This window comes from Boleophthalmus pectinirostris, unplaced genomic scaffold (genome assembly GCF_026225935.1).
Source record: "Boleophthalmus pectinirostris isolate CB_2022bp ecotype Guang Dong unplaced genomic scaffold, ASM2622593v1 HiC_scaffold_19, whole genome shotgun sequence".
Classification (NCBI taxonomy): domain Eukaryota; kingdom Metazoa; phylum Chordata; class Actinopteri; order Gobiiformes; family Gobiidae; genus Boleophthalmus; species Boleophthalmus pectinirostris.
In genome coordinates this window covers 24,908,603-24,930,288 of record NW_026571140.1, presented here as the reverse complement: position 1 = coordinate 24,930,288, position 21,686 = coordinate 24,908,603, and the positions used below count along the sequence as shown (strand labels likewise).

At 36.9% G+C, this 21,686-nt stretch overlaps 1 protein-coding gene across 1 annotated transcript in view; it reads right to left on the bottom strand.

Moving 5' to 3' along the window:
- Nucleotides 1-21,269, bottom strand: part of fam189a1 (family with sequence similarity 189 member A1) — a 61,219-nt gene extending 39,950 nt beyond the window's left edge. Inside the window, exon 1 of the mRNA XM_055154764.1 lies at nucleotides 21,213-21,269. The gene's annotated coding sequence lies outside the window, so the exon portion shown is untranslated. The remainder of the gene's footprint in view (nucleotides 1-21,212) is intronic.
- Between the last annotated feature and the right edge of the window lie 417 nt (nucleotides 21,270-21,686).

Sequence of the window (21,686 nt, the reverse complement as noted above, 5' to 3'; positions counted from 1 at the left end):
TCCCTCTGAGCTTCAGTCTGTTTCATGTGCTCGTGTGTGTCCTGTATCTGAGGATATGCAGCACATGAAAGTAACATTACGTTACTAGAGCCAGCTCGCACATTCAGAGAAACATCCGGAGCCAAAAGTACTTTGAGATCTGAACGAGGATGCAGCGTGATGCTGATGTTGCTTAGCAACAAGAACACATTTTTCTCTAACCAGAAATGTACAAAAAATAACTCCAGGCGCTGGTTTTGTTTTTGGTGTAACTGTGTGTGTCATATTGTGTATATTCGGTGTAGGTCTATGGAGCACACCTTAAAGTGTAACTCATCTTATTATTCCCTCTCAATGTAACTCAAACCACTGGTCCCTGTGTTCTGTTCCTCTGTAAAAAGCCTCAGAAGAACAGACCAAACCAGCGCCTAAATCTCTCTCTCCACAGAGAGCGAGAGAGAAGAGTCCTCTCTGAGCTCTTTCAAAGTGTCTCTGAGCAGGTTCAGAGCACCTCTGTGTTTGAGGAGCAGCACATTTCTTCTTTAACACTTTCGTCTTAAACCTGGACTTTCTTCATATGACACATTTTTCTCCTTTTGTGTCTGAAAACAGCCGCTCTTCTCTGTTTGTCTTTAGTGTGTTCTGACAGCTCATCCTGGGGGGCCTATATCTGCGGACAGGGGGGCTACATCTTCCACTAACCCGCTCCATCTGGGTCAAGTCACTTTAACAGGTCTCTGAGGAACAGGCCTAACAATGTACAGCACATATACAGGGCAAAACATACATATGATATATTTTCAACTAAGAATATTTTCACATATTTAGAAAGGTCCATATAAATGGCACAGAATTTTGTGGGATGAGGCAATGATATGTATTCATCTATTTGCAAATGCTAAATTAATTGTAAGTAAATTGTATCCCTCAGAAAATTTGATACACTATTTGTTTTAGAGACACTGGTATGGCTTTTAAAACTATTTCTTCTTTTTAAATGGACTACAAGTGAACTAAAATTGAAATCAAATCCAATACCATTATAGAGCATCTGTATAGCACTGTTTGGGAAATGCCTGACTTCTCTCCCAGTATTTATTCACTCAGGCTCTATTCAAATCTAACATACACACTATTGGAGAGAGCATCTGTACAGCCAGGCTCCTCAGCTCCCTGTAATTACACTGGAGGCAGTCAAGAGTGGCACCATTTAAACTATTTTCAAATGCTAAATGCCGCTCTCAAATGTTACCCAAAGCCGTCCCTGCTCCTGCACATTGCAATTTCAAGTGGGTTCAATTCAAAAAGCAGCTTTCATAATGGATTGCATTGGAAGCTGTTGAAAACTACTAAAATATTGCAGGTGGAGGGGGTTTTAAAACTGCTGATGGAGAATCTTGTATACATTGATTTAAAAGTAATCTGTAGAACCTATTATGCATTGTTTCATTATTTTAATAAAAAATAAATTAGCATCGCGATACACGACGGAAAACTAGTCATACTTTAATTTACACTGTAACTGTACTGAACTGAATTAGCATGAGATAACAAGGGGTAAAAGGATTTTGAATTTAAAGTTTACTGTGCTATCGCTATCATATTACCATGCTATTAATGTTATAAGTGTTATTCACTCAGACAAAATTGATGTTTGGATAAAAATAATCTATGTTCCTGACTGGGATCCAGAATACACACTTCTTTAATACTTTATGAAGATGTGAGTCTGGTCACTGATGAATCTCCCTGTTTTCAAATGGGTGTGATTGACAGGTGGATTAGCTAATTAGGGACACTCATGGTCTGTCTGTATAGGAAAAAAATAAATGAAAAACAAATAACAGGTGACTGAAAAACATTGCCGATTTCTGCAGAATCAATGAATGAAGCATTAAACTCTGTTAATCTGAAGTGAGATAAATTTGTTTTCATTTATAAATGATAGGTGACTAATAAGCTCCTTCTTTTCAAATGTGTCAATGGAAAAATCTAATCTGACTGGGTGATCACGTTTGACCAGACTGCTATCAGTCTGTATCGGTGGAATCTAACAAAGTAAAAGGAGTAAAGTACTGTTAATAAGTATACATTTTACTGTACTTTACTTAAGCACATTTTAATGTGGATACTTTTTACTTCTACTTCACCATATTTAAGAGCAGGCATCTATACTTTCTACTCGAGAACATTTTTAACAGGACTGAAAAGTAAGTATTTTTTATTATAGTTTGACACCTGCTGAAAAGTTATTTCTTATCAAGGTCGTAGTTTGAGTAAACTAAAATATACAAATAAAAACAGCACGGAAAATATTGATTCAGTTGTCTTTTGCTGAACGAAATTCAGCACTGTGTCAAAATCTCTACATCTGTATCTAAAATTCAAAAAACTTTTTACTCTTTAAGTACATTCTTAACTTACTAGGTACTTTACTTTCACTTTTTTCATGTGAAACTTTTACTTTTACTTGAGTTTTTCTTTGCTCTGGTATCTGTATCAAAATGTAATACTTTATCCACCACTGATCTGTATAATTTAGTATAGTGTGTATATATATCTGTATTTGCAACTATATTTCAGCATATATTTGCAAAACCAGTAACATAATCATGATGGAAACATTTGCATTAGCATGGAGTCTGCATCACTGCTATTAAGTGAACCAACATAAGACTTTATTTATTCATACTAGTGCAAAATAAAGTATAGATATTTTTACAGGCCACTTTGGGCATTTCCCTCCCCTTTATGGCCTGATACAACAGGACACATGTTGCGCTCACTCCTCCGTTTATGTCTGTCTTTTATTAACGGCCTGTCGGGTTAGGAAAGGAAACTTGCTTCTGAAGAAAACTGTGACTGAATCCTCATAGGAGCCATTCATTTGTCAAAAACCATCATTCACTGCTCGCACAAAAACAAACCTTGGCATCCACTTTTGTACCATTTGTTTCTTTCTAAAGGTAAATACGTGGAAAAATTACAGCTTTTGAAGAATTACTTTATGTTGCTTTCAGAAAAATAAGATGCTATAATGTGGTGGTTGTTGCCGCGGTGATGTCGTCTCGCACCTCAGTCATCAATACACAAGGAGGACGAAAAAAGCACAAAGCCATGAAGCATATATAATAACATTGGGATAACATTAACCTGAATAAACCCAATGAAAGGCTAAATAGATACTTTGCAGCGGATGCCGTGAACATTCCCTGGTGGTGTGAAGCTAACTGAAAGCACTGCTCTGTTTGAAGCTCAAGTTAGACTACATGTGCAAAAATTTAAAATAGCTTTTAATAACATTTGATAGAGAAGTAAGACAAAAATTATTAAAAGAAAAAATGTAATAAATTTGCTTATAATGAGTAAACTAATGAAAATGGTGAGGAACTTGTGGGTGGAAATGTATAGGCTCTACCTGTGGTGGGACCAAGTTGTTGTTTTGCAAGTTTCAAGTAAGTCTCAAGTCTTTGACCTCAAGTCCAAAAGTCAAAGACAGGCAAGTACAAGTCAAGTCTAGAGTCATTGGCCCATAAGTCAAAGTCAAATCGAAGTTGTCTGCTTTGAGCTTCAAGCCATTTCAAGTCTTTAAACCAAATTACCAGATTTTTGCAATTTCTATGACTTTTAAACAAAATTGTACTTAAAGAGTCATGGTATGTTTATGTATGAGTATTTATATAAGAGTTGTAGAGATGCAAATTTTTCCTTTTAAATGTCTTGACATGATCTTCGTGTGAATTATTATGGTCAGAAAAGAAATAATTCAGATTTAAAAGTGCTAAATAACAGTTATTTTGTCAGATAGTCTGCACTGAAATGGAAGGATCATGTTTTCGAGTCCATGTTTTACTGTACTGAACTGTGTATTACTGTAGTACATTTGAGGATACCATGTCACAGTACTTTAGTTACAACCAAAGTAACAAACAGAGAAGTGGGAGGGGCATGTTCTAGTTTGTTCCTTTAAAATTAAGCACCACATTTATCAACTGTAAAGAGAAAAGTATTTTCTAATGACATATATTTTTAAGAGAAGCATCAAGTCTTCTCAATTCACAGACCTCAAGTCCGAGTCAAGTCCCAAGTCACTGACCTTCAAGTCCAAGTCGAGTCCCAAGTCTTAGTTCATTATATCAAGTCAAGTCTCAAGTCCTAAAAATAGTGACTCAAATCTGACTCGAGTCCAAGTCACGACTTGCAAATCCCACCTCTGCAGGGCTCCATTCACACTTATGCCACAAACTAGAAAGACATTTGGAAACATGCAATGACAACTTCCGGTGGGCTCTGTTCACAGTCTGACAAAATCTAAAAAAAAATGAGAAAATGGCCCAGTTTTCTTCATCTACATGTCATTGTACCGTTCCGTGATGTTTGGCTAATCAACAATTACAGCCATACCTCAGTTTTCATCATCTCCCCACTGACACACAACTCTGAGTGCACTAGAAGAGATGAGACTGCCAAATTCAAGATTATTCCAAACAGCACATACATATGCAGTCTTCATTTTACCGCTGATCACATTTACTTCAATGTTTCAATGTTGCATGTTTCCAAACGTCTTCCTGGGGTAAGGTGGGTGGAGCTCTGTAGCCAGACTTGAATTTTCCATCTATTTTTTGTTGGTGATGTCTCCAGAGGGGCAGGAGAATGGGGTGAAGTGCACTGGGCTAACATGCATGTGCTGTCACTGTGAATGTTAAGTGAACCGGAAGATGACAAGTGTACTGTAGTAGTAGTAGAGGGCTGGAGTGTGGTGGGATTTCACATTGTGGTAAGTGCAGGGGGAATCTAAAACAAGGTCAAAGTGGTTCACCTCACTGCCAAACGAAAGGGCACTTTGAGGGTAGTTATTTTTGCTTTATTTTAGACAGAATAGCACATTCAATTATGCAACCAAAACGAATATGATGTAGGAAACAAGGAGAAAACCTGCATGAACCTCAATACTATGTCAAAATAGAATACACTATTTCAAAATAATTATGACACTCATTTCAAAATCACTACTTAAACTACTTAAATCAGTACTGTGTTGAGCTGTTTTATGATCTACTTTATAATACTGCTTTTTTCTGGAGTTGTGTTTGTGTTTAACACACAAACACTTCAAATTTAGGCTGAGTTCTTTTCTCAAATTGAAAACACTCTGTTCCACCTTCTGATGTCATGTGGGAATTCAGAGAGTTCTCCATTGGGTTTGAAAACTCTACACACCTTCACTAGAATCATATGGATAATTTCAGCCCTGAAATTTCCTACTTTACTGAACAAAAAGTAAAAGGTAAAAGGTTTTGTTGTAAATTGTAAATTACTACTTCATGACATCACAAGGTGGAACAGAGCATTTTGAGCTTTGTAGACAGACTAATAATAAAAACTTACTGAAACATGTGAAAGAAACGTTAGTATAGGACCTTTAAGGCACATGATGATCAACTCTGAATATACTGGACATCTTTCAAAAATAAAATGATTAAATTAAGCACATTTTAAATTAACTTTTAAATGAACTCTCTTGTGTTATGAAGCAGATGTAAATTTTAGCTTGTGGGGTTTTCATTGACTTCATCTTCTCCCAGTGTTCTGCATTGCACTGTTTGTTCTTGTATCTTATATTAAAGAGAAAAGAACATTATAATATACATCAGAAATTAGCATAATATAGTCCCTTTAAGCAGTAATATGAGGTGAGTTAGGTGGTTAATTTGTTGTAGTTACAGAGTGTGATCCAGGCTTGTGTATCTGTGCACTCAGCTGTGACACTCAGTTGGCATATACTGTATGTGTGTGCAGACTACAGTTACCACCTCAGCGCTGTCAGGGACCACACAGAGCTCAGTGGACTGTGAGCTTCGGCTGCTGCAGCCTGGAGCTGAGTGTTGTGCTAATGCTGCTCTTAGACCCAAACACACTGTGATGTCACTGTGAGGGGACAGGAGGAAACAAAGAGCCACAAAAAAGTCTTCTACAACATGAGGACCAAGACTTAAAGGTTCTGTATTACACAAAATGGATTCTTGTGAGCTTGGAGACTGGTTATAAAATTGTTATTTAATCAAATACACGCCTCAAGGTGTGTTTTGTTTGATTTACACATGTTTGAGTAATCCTTTATTATTAATCTGTCTACAATGCCAAAATTCAAAATGTGATGTTATGTAGTGGTAGTTTTCAAGTTTACCTTTTATCTTTTACATTTTGTTCAGTAGAGATTGGTGATCCCAGGTCTTAAATCATCCAAACGATTATAGTGATGGGGAATGGAGTCTAAAAACACAGTGGTACACGTCCTGTATTATCACGTGGCTTAACAAGGTAGAACAGAGGGTTTTGAGCTTTAGAGGAAGAACTCAAAAAAGAATCTCAAAACAGAGATCAGAAATGGCATAATTTAAAGTCACATATTAGACATGTAGACATGTATTAGAGCAAACACAGACTTTAGGATATGCTGGACCAAATACAGACATAATGAAATGGTGCAACAACCCAAATGTGTATAATTATTCTGCTAATGGTGGCTGCGCTCTATGTTGCTTTTCATAAATGACTGCATAAATTATTTCAAAATGATTGTTTTTTCTTCACAAACAAAAATACATTAATTACGCTATTGTAAAACTTTGAAAAAGAAAAAAGTGCAAGCATCTATAACCAAGTGTCTGACAATAACTTCATATGCTTTCAAAAGCTCTAGATAAATGGACCGGTTCTGAAGCCTTTTGTGTTTGTATAGATCGACTTGTCCCAGGACTCCCTGTTATTGTATGTCATAATGCAGTCTAATTGCAGATGTTGCCAGGCACTCCACAGGCAATTACAAGCATTAATAATGTATAAAGCACTTAGTCTTTTATTTAGCTCCTTTCACTCACTAATACTGATGAATAATAAACACTGGTATAATTACACTTTGTTGAGCTGAAGGTCTAAAAGTGAACTTCCTGTTGCTGTGTCCACACCTGCGCTGGAGATCCTCAGCTTTGAGGCCATTCACATTGTACTTTTGTATTCCTCACTGGAAACTTTTATTTTCATTTTAATTGGTTCCATTATTCCTGAGGCTCTATTGATACTTTGCAGTGACATCATGCTGGGGGTGTTCTGCGTGTATGTGTATGGAGGAATGTTTAGAAGTTACCATGGTACACACATTAGCAAACACAGACAAAAATGGTAAAATTGTCTGAAAACTCAAGAAGAAACACAAGATGGATTTAAACAGCACATTTTCAGGAGTCTCGGGAGTGATGAATGCTTTTGTTTAGGCGTTCGATGTAGGTCTACAACAAAAAAAATAGACCGACTAATTGGAAAACTATTGCCTAATCTGAGCTAACCTGTGACTGTAATGTTATGTTTGACATAACATCGTGTGTTATGTTTAACAGCACAAATCATCTCACCTGTTGTAGATCCAGCTAAAACAGTTATTTCTGGTCATAATGCATTAAATTAAAAATCAGATTCAAGTGTTTTGAGTAACAGAGCTTCAGACAGAGCAATGCCTACAGTTAGCACACCCCTAGGGAATGCTGAGTTTCAATAAGTATCAAGTCTGACGAAAATGGTGTTTATGTTCATATCGACCGTTTGTATCCAGCAGAGATGAGAAGCTTTAATATGTGAGACCAGTTCTATCTTCCCACAGTTCTATGTTCCCTCATTTCTAAGATTTTTCTTATTTTTAAGATTTTTCTCAAAATTAAACACTAAGTCAAGTCATTTTTACTTTTATACCCCATTTAAAGGGATGATTCAGAGTCATTTCAACCTTTGCACCATGACCTCTACGTTACATCTGTATTCAACTGCTGCTAGATAATAGGTTGGGTGTGACTACCAAACTGGGAGAAACTGGGATAATATCTGATGCAACTTGATAATAAAGGAAACAAAACAAAACAAAACAAAGACATAGGGTTGTGGGAACATAGGCAAGCTCCCTAATTTGTAGAGTATAAATGAGAAACCTAGTTCACTATAGGCAGGTCATGTATTAAGGTTTAATTAATTGAATATTGTTTCCATGGACACAGTAAATGAACTCTCCATTTATGGTAATTGTGTAACATCTGAGTAGTTTCAGTCTTGCAATGTAATGTACATTTTTGCTTTGACTGAATGATCCACAGTCTGCTTTCAACTTTTCTTTCTCCAAGAGACAAGCAGGCAAGTTTTGATATGTGATGAGGGAAATCCAGTTTTTCGGTGCATTTTTTTTTTTTTTTTTTTTGAGAAATTAAAACACATGTAAATCAATAAATATTTGATAGATATGTTTAATACCATACTGAAGAATATTCCTGGCAACCCTAACCCAGACAAAGTGATAACACACAGCAGTCAGTGTAACCTCAACCAGAAAAGTTGGACAGTACACCTTTAATCAACAGAGAGTTACAGTCATTGATCAAAACAGACAAGCAGATCAACCAGTAATCGAGGAAACACACAAACAGAAACTGTCCCAGAGCGCCCCCTGTCTTTAGACTCTCATAAGACAGCTGTAAGAAAACATGTCTTTTCTAAATACACCATGCAAGTGTGACTACTACAAACTAATTTGTATGTCAATTCTAAAATCTCAATTACTTGTATCAAATAATGTATACCTCAGCAAACATTATTATGAAGAAAAAAGACCACCTCTGAATATCCAGTCTCACTCCTGCCCACAATCAAACAAATACAAGTGGTTTAAGTGATCCGCTATGGGCCTGTTCTAATCAAAACAAAAGCCTCTCTTTGGTATCAATGTTTATTTCTCATTAGTTTTTCATTAAAAGTTAATCTACACCACTCAGAGAGAAGATTTGTGGTTGTTTGTGAAATATCTTTTGCTTGGGATCAAAGGAGGACTAACCCACAAGCGCTGACAAAGTGGAATCATGTTTTAGAAAGAAAAAAAATACAGCATGCAAGCCAAACAATTACCCATCAGCCAATGTGAAAATGAAAATCAGAAAATTACTATCTAAAAATTGGCCATGTTTGGGTGTGTTTGGCAAAGGAGAGTTAAACTGAGCTTCTATTTGACTCAAGCTTCAACCAGGGCTGGACTAAAGAGATGCCAGAGTGAAACTGTTTGATTATAGGGTACATTTGGGCTGAGTGTAAAAGGGACGATTTACAGCAGATTAAAAAAACATGGATATCACTGATTTTTAGTTGACTGATTGTAATACAACTTTAGACATGAGGCAGGATATGGCCTAAATAAAATCTTTAATTGCTTTTATAATGTATTTTATAACCATTACTCTTCTAAAACATCTTTATAAGCCAGAAAACAGCATAGTTTTCCTTTTAAGACTAAAACATCTTTATAAGCCAGAAAACAGCATAGTTTTCCTTTTAAAACAATAACTTCTGAGGTACGAGAAGCTATTGTACTCCAATATATCCGCACGTACAATAAGACTCAGTGGTAGAAAAAGGTTGAGAAACACTGAACACATAGATGAAAATAGTGTCACAACATAATGCCTTGTTGTTGTGTATAAAAAAAGATCAATAGAAACTCAGCATTTACTTGTAAAATATATGCAAATTAATTAAACAAAGTAATAGATAACTACAGGTTTGTCAAACATAAAACCCATCATATCCAACAAAATGCCCCATCTTCTTGAGTAAAAGAAAAGTTCTTGACCATTAACATATTGACTTTATATTTTGTATTTCAGATCTATCCCGTTTTATTCCTTCACACCTCTTTCTCTCTTTCTTGCACTCTTTCTCCTATAACTATCTCTCCTCCTACCTGTCTTCCTTCTCTCCCTCTTCCTCATCTGTTTCTCTCACTATGTCCCCCTCTCTAAGTTTCTTCCTCTATCTCTCTTTTCTCTTTCTTCTTTCTTCCTCCAACCTCCTTCTCCTTCTCCCCCCTTCTCTCTCACAGCAGTGTTATTTACAGCCTGTCAGGGTCAGAGGCTGTCACTGAGCCTCAGTATAAACCTCCATAAACACTGTCCACTGGCCTCTCTGTAGTTATGAGATCGTAACGCAGCGTCTCTCCAGGCTCTGATTTGTGTTCGTCGTTATCAGAGGAAGCCACGGGTTAATCAGAATTAACAGTCTAGGTAATTGTAGGAAGTAGTCATAAGGTTTATCACATATGAAGTAAAACGCCCTGGACTGAAGTTTTCAAATGAACATAATATTGAAAATCCAATGAAAACATGTTTAATTGAATAAATGCAACATATAGAAGTTTAATGACATACAGCAACGTAGGTAAAGAAAGCGACTGTATCTCCACTGAGCCTCACAACAGTTACATAGTGGTGCGTCTTTCTATATCAGAGCAGGTCATGGTTATAGTTGTGTTGCTTCCATGTGTCCTTGTACATTTTTCCTTCTCATGTTTGCTCTTTTAGTGCTATAGCATGTATTCAAGAATGTGTATCGATATGGAAGCCAGTCCAGGGTAAGTAATTGTAGCTCTGATGTAAAGGTGTCAGTATAAATCACGTATTGTCATTTTTCACATTTGCACAAATATGGTGGTTTTTGTATTATGGTCGGGCAAAGAACTGACTGCACAAGAACTGAATGAATTAATCAATTGGTTTCAGAATGATGGAACATTTGCATTGTTATCATTGCAATTAACAAATTCAGAACAAAAATATACAGCTTTTAAATGGTTAAATGACCTCAAAACATCATCTATGAACAGGAAGTAGAATCCCATTTACATTGTCTAAATCTATGCTGGATAAAACAGAAAATGCATTATTTTGAGTCCATAAAATTGTCATTAAATCCATTCAACCAGCACTTTCTATTTTGTTTTTCAATTTTGTGTCAGTTTTTGTTTAATTTTAATAGATAAATCAATTACAGAGATATTAATTAGAAACCATCTATATTTTGACAGTTAAAATGTTACCATATTATCTGTTGATAACCAGAGAATTTTGATCTTCTCTCCAACCATAGACTGTAAAAAAAAGTGGACTAAAGGAATGTGTGACGTCACCCATGGCATCAGCTCCACCCAAATGAAACTCACGAGGCTAGTAATTATAGGGGCGAATTTGGGGCCGAGTTCATTATTAGTAGGGGTGTGAAAAAAATATTGAAATATCGATATATCGTGTTGTTAAATTTGATGATACGGTATCTGTATCATGGGCTGCTGTATCGATATACCTCCAAGAGTATTTTTTTGGTATATTTTACTAAATTATTTTGTGAAAGAACTACGATTGTGTTGCTTATTTGGAGAAAGTTCACTTGTTTATGCGATACACTAGACATTTTCACTGTTTTGCGTAAAATGTGTGTTTTTCATATGAACTTAGTGGTTTAATAAAGATTTTTAGTATCAAAACCTCGATTTAAGCTTTGTTTTTTACTGAACCACATTGAATCGTTTTGAAATATATCGTATTGAATCGTATTGAATCGAAAGTGCACTGTATCGAAAATCATATCGTATCGTGGCCTGTGTATCGAGGTATGTATCGGCAACTTCTTAATGATACCTAGCCTTAATTATTAGTAATAAATTAAAGACAAAATAGCAAAAATAAAAACACCAGGATCATTGGGAGACCAAAATGCCAAGAAAGGGGTGACAACTTTTCAATATAAGGTTTAATTGAAGCCAGAGTTGATGAAACCAGAACTGCCCCCATGCTCACTTCTTATTTGGTACGCAGCAGTTAGTGGGTTAACTATGTCCATTTATATATACAGTCTCTGTCTCCAACACACCTCCCTCTTGTTTAAATTAGGTGCGGTTTTTATGTTGTGATGCCATATGAAACCCACCAGAGCACTTTCGGACAGTAAAATGGAACTCTGTATTTAACACAAGAACATGGAGAGGGCCTGGAGCAGACTTGAATCATTGGTGAGGTCTTTTCACAGGTCAAACATGAAGGATGGCGTCCGTATCTGAGCCTGTGGTGGCATGTAGCAACCGAGGCAATATGAAACATGATCTGTGTAAAGGTTAATGAATGCACACAGACACACAGGGAAGCTGACAGACAGCCCTCTTATTCAAATACTGTTTGTCCTTTTCCAAAGAGCACAAGTTTAGCCTTTAGCCACAACACCTCTGAAAGTGTTAGTAATTTTCGGCAATAATTAAAATTTTCTCAAGGATTTTGTGCTAGGTGAAGTGGTCTTCAGAAAAGTGACAGATGATAAGTGGAAGTAATGAGAGAAGTTAAAGGTCCTGTATTAAGCAAAAATGACTAGTGTGTGCTTTAAGTCATGTTATAGTGCTGTTACCTCATCAAAAACATACCTGGAGTCTTGTTTTGTCACATTCAGACATGTTTGACTTAAAATGATTGGCAATTCCAGGGCTGAAATCATCCAAATTATTCTACTGAAGTTGTATGGAGTTTAAAAACACAGTAAAGCTTCCTGTATTACCACATGTATGAAACATAACTCCAGGTATGTGTTAGATGAGAAAACAATACTATAACAAAGACCAGTAAATAGAGGAACCTGGAATTGAATAGTAATATTTCTACTATCTATAATCCACTCACTGAAACTATACATTCATTTGAAGCAGTGTTATGAAGCTAAGATCAAAGAAAATACTTCATTACAGACTAAAAGAGCAGGAGTGGTTTCAGATGCTCTGGCCTTCACTAAAAAACAACTGATTCTGTGACAATGACAAACTCATCAAATGTGCTTCTCCAATAAGTTTGGAACCATTCAAAGTTACACTGTCAAAGTTTTCCACCTTTGGAAAGTTTTGTTCCAATATTAACATCTAAATTTTAATTTAAGTGATCTACAACAAAATTCTGACAGTGAAATGTGACTTTTCCACTCGTGTACTTAACATCTTTTAGCTGAGCATCATTTTCCAGTACTTGGTAGGAAAAAGAAGTGTTCTTGCTGAATAATTTCTTCATCATTCACAAGATACAAGAATCTTTTATATTCTGACCCCACAGACACAGTGAGTAACAGTGAGTGACAGTGGATGACAGTGGATGAGAGTGGGTAACAACGGGTGACAATGGATGAAAGTGGGTGGCAGTGGGTGACATTGGGTGACAATGGGTGAGAGTAGGTGACAGTGAATGAGAGTGTGTGATAGTGGGTGACAGTGGGTGCTCGTTGATCTCACAGGGCATCTCCAACATGTGTGTCTCTGAATATTTTAGCATCGCCACAGTCTGTGTCACCAAGAGCTGTGACTGATTCACCCCTTCTTTACACCCTCTGTGCAGTGCTTCCACAGAACTGCCCTGAACAGCAGCACTATGTTGAACTCTATATTTACATGGTTTTAAGCTTTGAGAAATTGTCATTTTATATTGTGATCTTTAAGCCACGTAATAATGTTGTTACCTCAAAAAGCATACCTGGAGTTGTGTTTTTTGAGTAATCCTTTATTATTAGCCTGTGTAAATCTCCAAACCTTATGATGTCAAGAAGCAGTAGTTTTCAAGTTAATAGCTACGTTTTACATTTTACATTTCACTAGAGAATAGATATTCCAAGGCTGAAATGATCCAAATGATTCTAGCGAAGGTGTATGGAAAATAAAATCACAATGGAGCACTTTCTGTATTACCACATGACTTCACAAGGTGGAACAGAGTGTTTTCAGTTTGAGAAAAGAACTCATCTTAAATATGCAGTGTTTGTGTGTTAAACATGTGTGAATGAAACAAAACACAACTCGAGTATGTTTGTAACGAAGAAACAACATCATAAAAGAGATCAGAAAATAGCATAATATGAGAAAAAGACTGATTGATTGATTTTAGCACATTCTTGATGTATAATCGCACTGGAATAATCCCCAAACACACTGAGGTATTAATTTTTGCCAATATCATACACCAGTGCATGTAAGTTAGGTTTATGTAAGTCTAGAAAGAAAAAATCTGCACTGGCTTTCCTCTTTTAATGCTGCTTTACTGCATACAGCCCCTCACTGTTCCAGCGTCTATATTACCTCTGCAGCTTATCACACAGTTGTTTCCTGACAGCACAAACAAGGACTGAGTGCCCTCCACTTGTGTGTGTGTGTCTCTGCTCTCCTCATCCATCACAGTCACAAACAGCACAACACTGCAGCATGTGGCTCAGCTCTTCTCACTGCACAGGACAATATATGGACCACAATAGACTGCGCTCACGTCTTGGAATATGATGGAAAAATCCCAATGTGAGACTGACCAATGTTGAAACCTATCTTTAAAGGTCCTATACTACACAAAATCAACTAATATCAGCATTGAGTCACGCTGTAATGGTGTTACGTCATCAAAGACCTACCTGGAATTTTGCGTAATCCTTTATTATTAGTCTGTCTACATCTCCAAAGCTCAAAAAGGTCTTGTAATGCCATGAAGCTGTAGTTTTTAAGTTTCACTGCTACTTTTTACCTTTTTTTCAGTAGATATTGGCAATTCCAGGGCTGAAATCATCCAAATGCTTCTAAGGAGTATGTAGTTTACAAACACAATGGAGCACTTCCTGTATTGCCACATGACATCACAAGGTGGCACAGAGTGTTTTCATTTTGAGAGAAGAATGTATCCTAAATATGCATGAATCGTCATTTAAACATGTGTGAATGAAACAAAACACAACATTTTTGATGAGGAAACAACAATATAACATAGATAAGAAAAAAGCGTAATACGGGTCCTTTAATTGGGCCCACAAACGAGTAAATATTCATTATTTGAAAGATTTTGTGAGCACTTTTCCCCAATAATTGAACAGCATTATTGCTATAGCAACAAAAGACCTTCTATGCCAAATCCATCAAATCAGGAAGGAATCCTTTAATAATTCTTAACTTCACTTTTGTTTATTCATATGGACAAAGAAGAGATCGAACACTGTCTCCTCATGTCATCAGATATGCAAAATAAAGAGCAAATTCTACAATATAATTCGACCTGTCTAGGGCTGGGTATCATCAGAAATTGCCAATACGATATAATCTCGATACGTAGGCCACGATATGATACATATTTTGATACAGTGAGCTTTCGTTTCGATATGATTCATTACAATATATTTCAAACCTATTCGATACGTTTCAACAAAAAATAAAGGCTAAATGATGGCTGTGATACTAAAAGTCTTTGTTAAAACGCTTCTTGTGCAAAGTGAATATGAAACACGTCCATTTTAATCATAAAAACCGTGAAAATGTTAAATGTGTTGCATAAAGGAGTTTGTTTGCTCTGAACTAACAACAAAACTGTAGCGCTGTAACAAATAATTTAGTAAAATACACTAAAAAATAGTTGCTGATATATCAATACAGCAGCCTACGATATCAATACTGTATCATCACATTAAACAATATGATATGTCGATGCTTCAATATTTTTGCACATCCTTATACATCCCCATCTCTATTTTAAGAATTGTAAAATATTGTACTGAGCAGAACCTAGAAAGGGGTTATAGGGTTCAATGAAAGATGTAGATTTGTTATGGTGTTTGACTGAGTTGCCTGATTTCCTGGAGAGAAAGATCAGTTGAAGTTAGCTTTTCATGTAGTGAGTTTGGGGCGTACATTTTCACCTTCTCCTCTGCCATCTCTGTAGCTGACTTGTTTATGCGCTGAAAAGCATGCTGTCACCAACAACCCAAACATGACCAGACTCAGTGTCAGAGTCTCTTCAACCTGTCTCCTCCTACTGCTATTTATAAACCATATTTGTCGGGCTTACAGGGATGAAATTTTAAAAAAGCACCATTTCCAGTATTGCAATATGTTGACTTATATTGATGCTGTAGATATTATATGAGACATTCCTTCACATGATTTATGGGTGATTCTAAGATCTGTTTTCAAAAAGTCATGAGTCATTCTTTGTTATTGTGCTTTTATACGAAATGATGATTGATTATTTGAAAAACAGGCTATTTCTTAGAGCGAAGTAAAAGTAGGCAGATAAACAGACCGGTGTATTAAAGGAGACATATTATGCAAAATCAACTTTTAAGAGCTTAATTTTTTTTCCATTCTCATTTACCCACTCAAAATTGTATTGATGTGTGCACTAAGAGAACAGAGAAAATATATACATTTTGTTTTTCCTGGTCTTTAGTAGTAATAGGAACGATGTATTTAAAGGTCCTATATTACGCATAATTGACTCTTGTGAGCTTTAAGTCATGTTATAATGTTGTTACCTCCTCAAAAACAAACCTCAAATTGTGTTTTGTTTCATTCAGACATGTCTGTGTAACCATTTAATATTAGTTTGTCTACATCTCTAAAGCTCAAAATGTTCTGTTGCACCTTGTGAGTGTCACATGAAGTGGTAGTTTTCAAGTTAACAATGGTGATTTACCTTTTGTTCAGTAAAGATTGGCAATTCCAGGACTAGCGAAGGTGTATAAAAGGGGTCATCAAACTAAGGCCCATGGGCCAACTCCAGGCCTCCACGCCTCTTTGACCAGCCCCCCAGCCCCTCTGCCCCCCACCACTTGAACTGGCCCTAAGAGGCAATCCTCAAAAGTCATGTCCTATTTTTTATTACTTTTTGGAAAATATTATCATTATTGTATTTTATTTATTTTTTCAATCAATAAAATATGTTTATATTAAGTATTTATATTTATATTTAAATAATTATATGACATATTTACATTTTCGTCACCTGACAAGTTCGAGATCAAACAGCGACAGTCAACACATGTGCAGAGTTTTGTAGTGCAGTTAAGGGCAGCAAAATGGCGAGTGTTAAAGTACGAAAAGTTAACAGAGTGTGCCAAGTTTTCAAAGAACAGTGAATGACTGATTATTTTTTTGTTCAGTATAAGGACCGTGCAGTCTGTCTGATATGTAAATAAAGTGTATCAGTTTTCAAAGAATATAATCAAAGTCGTCAGGGTCGTACAATTCTGTTATACGGCCGACCCGACCCCCCAATCACAGTCAGGGGCGATAATGTGGCCCCCAGAGAAAAAAGCTGGTGACCTCTGGTATATGACGTTTAAAAACAGTGAAGCACTTCCTGTATTACAACATGACATCACAAGGTAGTGGACTGTTTTCTGTTTGAGCAAAGAACTCAGCCTAAATATGCAGGATTTGTGTATTAAACATGTGTGAATGAGACAAAACACAACTCCAGGTCTGTTTTTGATGAGGAAACAACATTGTAACAGAGATCAGAAAGTAGAATAATGTGGGCTCTTTATAAATGCATTATAGGTAGGGAGATAACAGTGAAGGACGATGGCTTCAGGGGCGCTCCATTTACATTATGCACTTTGTTAACTACGCTGAATGCTTAATGTTGTACTGTATATTTTGTAATGAGCTTAAACTAAACTAAAAAAAAACAAAACAAATGCTGGCATTATTTTAATCTGTTTTTCATTACACTCTCTGTGATTTACCAAAGCGAGTTAGTCTTGTGTACAGTGGCAGTCAGCCCAACCAGCCCCTGTCAGCAGATGGTCCTGGAGCTCTGGTTTTAAAGAGTCCACCTGGTGCTTCAGTGCCTCCCTCTCTGGGGCGAGTCTTGGTCCCTCACAGGCCCATACGGACGAGGCTAAGATGGAAAGAACTGCACATTTCTCCTGCCGCCACCAAAGATTTACACTAAATTAGCCATGCTGTTTCGGGGGAGAGAGGTAAGAGGATTTGCTAATTTCTCTGTGCAAAATGTGTGACTAATTTCCTCTCACACCTCACTGTTGTGGAATGCTCTTTGATCCACAAAAGAAATATGATGATAGTGAATATTTCAGTGATCCTGTGCGTACTGTAAGTTACCCATTGCCTTTTTACAACCAAACATGCCAAAAATATGATCTCATTACAGATTCTTCATGCTTAAATGTAAACTGCGCAACATTTTTCTTTGTCTCCGTGGAAATGTTATGTTTTTTGCTAAGAATTTTCCACAGTATTGCTTTAAACTTATCTCCATGAAGACAAGCAGATGGCATCACCAGGCAAAGTATCACATCAGATCTGTGGAAAGGCCATGATGTTTACAGTAACAATGCAGATTTTTTTGAGCCATAAATACCACATCCACATTTAAAGGAACAGACTGGAATTTTGGACATAGGGCCTCAATTCCTAGTTAGCCAGAGTGTTGGAGACGTGTGGAGACACTTTTTAAAATATTCCATCCAGTCCTTGTATTTGCAGAGGTCGCTGGTGCTGGGCTAGTGCATGTCAATGGCCATAGTTAGCCTGCCACTAAAAACAGTCTTACCCACTCCACAAAACACCCAAAGCAAAATATTTATTATGCCAGACTGTCGATGTGAATGTGTGTGTCAATAGAATAATGTTTGAAATAAAACTAACCTTGCACTCATGAATTGTTGCATTTTGAGGGACTATTTTCTCAGCAGTAGCAGAACTTTACTTTGTCGGTAAGATAGGTGCCAGGTGATATCAGTCTGCCACTGCCAAGCTTTCTATCAGGAAGTACAACTCACTGCTGCTGCTCAGCATGGATCTATTAAAATAACTGGATAGGGTATTGCTGCTTGTAGCTGCCTCCAGTTGACGTAGTAACACTCACTGTAACTTCAGTGGAAAAAATCCCATGGGGCTGAGTTCAAAACCCTTCAGTTATCTTAAAAAACACTTTATAATCATTAACTACGGCTGGATTGGTCAAAGCGATCACGTGATACGCGAACCCGCACTCTGTGTGTGCTCGCGTGCATTCACGTGTGCCCGCAGGAGAAAAGAGCACTACTGCGCATGCTTGGTCGGCCACCGGAAGTACTTAACCGGGCTAAAGGCTAATCTGGAATCATGCGCCATTGAGCTCGGCCCATTGATTTGAATGGGTGGCCATTTTGAAACCCCAGGGCTTGCTGCTCAGGCATAAATCCTTCAAATGCAAGGTTGTTTACTTCTAAAATTATTCTGTCGACACAGACATTCACATCAACAGTCTGGCGTAATAACAGATTTGCTTCGGGTGTTGTGTGTAGTGGGTAAGACTGTTTTTAGTGGCAGGATAACTATGGCCGCTGACATGCACTAGTCTAGCACCAGCGAAAAGGGTTGGATTGAATATTTTTAAAAGTGTCTCCACATGTCTCCAACACTCTGGCTAACTAGGAAATGAGGTCCTATGTCCAAAATTCCAGTCTGTCCCTTGAATGCCACATATTGGAACATTAGACAAACCAGTAACATCTTCCATGGAGACAAGATGGTGGCCTACAAAGTTACACAGCGAGTCCTATCAGATTGAACAACTCATGATTTAATCCTCCCAAATCCTCCACCACCTTTAAATTGAACCTTTCACACAAACTTCATCCCAGTGTATCTAAAGTCTCACAGATCTGACAGTGACATTGTCTGATTATGCTCTGGCAAACCCTCCTCTCATTTCTCTGCTCACAGTAAAAATGCAAATTGGGTTGACTCATGAATATATTTCCGGAAAGGCTGGAGGCCATATTTTAGTTTCATAAATCAATATAGTTTCTTAGGAAAAGCTGACAAAAGTATTAGAATTAATGTAAGGTAAATTATATGATATCAGTCAGCACAATGTGAATAAAACCTAAATCTGGGAGAGGCTTCAATCATGTAATGTAATAGTTCTTTCTCTGTCAGCACAAATGAACTTAGAGGAGCATTAGTTTTAATATGGCTTCAAAATGTACCTCTTTAAATCAATCACACAGATGTTATTATTGTCACTAATAGACAGGGCAATCATCAACAAGATTCATGTGATTCAGTTTGCAAAGTCATCTGATAAAATTATAGCTTCGACATTTGTGGGATTTGTCTTGAGTTTGTGTTTCAAAAGTTCTGCTCTGAAATTTTAACATCAACAAACTGTCAACATTTGGCTGAGGTCAAATCTTATCTTAAAGTTGCACTGTGTAACTTTTCTGGTGAAGGGTCTGCCAACTGCTTATTTCCATGGAGATGCTTTTGTTTGCCTAGAATTTACAGCACGACATAAAACGTATTCATTTCCAAAGTAACAAGCAAGAGACGGTACAAGGTGAAGTTACAGGTCAGATCTGTGGAAAGGCAACTACACTGAGAATGCATGTAGTTTTGATCAATAAAAATACTTGTAATTAACTTATGAACCAGACAAAAGTTTATTTTGGTCGAATATGTTTCGCAGCTCATCCAAAATAAACTTTTATCCAGTTGACAAATTGATACAAATAGATACACTTAATAGTATACTGTAGGACATTCCAGGCAAAGCAGTAACTTCTCCATGGAGACAATAAGTTGCATAGTGCATCTTTACATATTTTAGAATTTAATTAAAATGCACTTGATTTAAAATGTTTCTTCTTACTGAAAATGCCTCTGTTGTGTAAAGTGCCATGACAGGTTTTACATGTTGATGATGTTTCACACTGTGCAACAAAGTGTTCAGATGATGAGCTGTAATCACAGACATCAATGAAGAACTAAAGAGCAGCCTGTTTTTATGAGTCAGTGCTCCTGGTTCACAAAGACGTGCCAGGTGTCTGCATCACAACATGCAGATTTAGGCTGCGATCACTTGGTCCTGGTCTGGTCCCATGTAGACTTGGTTTGGTTCTGTTCCAGTCCAGGTTTAGTTTAGGGCTACAACTAACTATTATTTACTATTATAAGTTAGAAGAAGAAGAAGAAGAAGAAGAAGAATTACATAGTGCACTGTTATTTTTTGATGAATTGGCTAGTAAAATGATTATTTTTTGTGCCTTAGAGATTTCTTTCATAAAACTGAGCCAGTTTAAGCTTAAAGGCCTTGTAGCAGATATTTTCTATGCCTGTAAGCAAAATACTATGTCTGGCTCCTACAGATAAACTGTATAAGCAGCTCTTGAGATCAAAATAAATCTGCTGTGTACTGACTGCATCTAAAGCTTTGCAGTGTCCAATAATCAGGAAGTGCACATTAGTATGCTAGTTGTTGTTAGCTTTACTATCACGGGAAAACTGCTGCCTATACATTCACACAAAGCTTTATCTTACGCTTTAATATGAAGAGATAATTGCAGAAAATGTGACTACACAGCGCAATCTAAATTAAATAATTTGGGGAAAATTATCAAAATTGCCCCTCGATATCGACAGACCATATCAGTCGATCTTTATAGGATCTTTATAGTCAATTATTCTGATTCATTGTCGCAGCCCTAGTTTAGTCCCAGTTAATTCTCCGTTTTGATGTGTGTGTAATTGTGAACACAGCCAAATCAAATAAAACATTAGAACATATATTTGAGAGTTGACTCACCACAAGAGAAAGCGGCCTTTTCCAGGACACCACTCCGATCAGTCCAGACAGCAGCACCTAAAACACATGATAGAGACTGTGGTTAGTTTTAATGTAGTATAAACAAACAGGCTGATTCATATGGACTCAGCAAAGAACACAAAGTACCAGGCAGACTTTCACTAAGCGGCTGGTTATATTTTCCTCTACAGCTGAATAATGATTGAGGCTCTTTTAGTCGACATAATGCCAGCGTTGTACACAGATCATGTAGGAGTTGTGTCTCATTGAACCCATCTGTCTTGTTGTTTATCTTCAGCACACACACACAGCTCGGTCATAGGATCACTGCTCAAGTCTTGCAGCAAAGAACGATGAGAAGTGATTGGGTTTGGCAATATAACGCACAACGCAATTACAGATGCTACATTAGGAAGCTGCATGCTCGAAAGTGTACAGGTGGTGCATATTAAACTAGGCCTGTCATGATAACAA